The sequence below is a fragment of the Galeopterus variegatus genome, unplaced genomic scaffold (genome assembly GCF_000696425.1).
Source record: "Galeopterus variegatus unplaced genomic scaffold, G_variegatus-3.0.2 Scaffold3172, whole genome shotgun sequence".
Taxonomy (NCBI): domain Eukaryota; kingdom Metazoa; phylum Chordata; class Mammalia; order Dermoptera; family Cynocephalidae; genus Galeopterus; species Galeopterus variegatus.
In genome coordinates, this window is record NW_007729283.1 from 45,179 (window position 1) to 46,096 (window position 918).

Consider the following 918-nt stretch of genomic DNA (forward strand, 5'->3'; position numbering starts at 1 on the left):
TGCCAGTAAAGCAAGTGACTTTTAGAAAAATTCTATTTGAAATAATCTTCTAGAAATGTCAGTGTTAACTTTAATTCATAAGGGGAAAGTAAGATTTTGAACCAAAATAGGGTAGAGGCTGTATTTTGGATAAATTAGAGACAGGTGCACTCTAGTTATACATGGACGCAGCATGACTTAACTGAAGGATGTCAAAGCACAAAATTACAGCACATTTAAAGATCTCAGTTGGCTTTATTGCAATTCTAGAATCAGGCAACACTTAATTGCATAAAATAGAATAAGTGTTCCAATGAGCTGAGCAGAGATTGGTTTTATAGATAGAAAAGGCTGAAGAAAGCAGAAACAAAGAACAAAAAGCAGATTGGTCATTTCAAAATTAATTTCTTTGTAATGTGGGGACAGGGAGATAGAATGATAGAAAAATAACTCATTATTTAACATCAGGCTACTTCAGACTATCCTTTTTGTTTAAGAATTAAAGCAGAGGAAATTTCATTATCATGCCTATCAGATTTAAACTAGTCTGTTTGGGAAATTGGCTGTTTTCTCTCTCTCTCCTGATTTTTGGAAAGGTCAGACCACAACTTAGTTTAGGTTTTGTGACTAGAACTTAGGAGGGGTGAGTCTGGACCGTTGGGGCCTAGTGCAGGAACTTAGTCCGGAACGATGGCCACCTAAATTTTTATTTAACAAGGTTAAATTGCATTAAAGGTGGCAAGTTAATATGCCAATCAATGCTTCCATGGTATTAGTTTAAATTGGGCATCTCGTGTTAGGGGTGGGGAAATTGAGATGTGGGTTGGAACCCTGACTCTGCCATCAAATACATGCATCACCTTATGCAAGCTGTGTCCAATCTCTTGGCCTACGTGGCCTCATCTCTGAAATAAGACTGGAAGCTCTAAGCTCCTTATG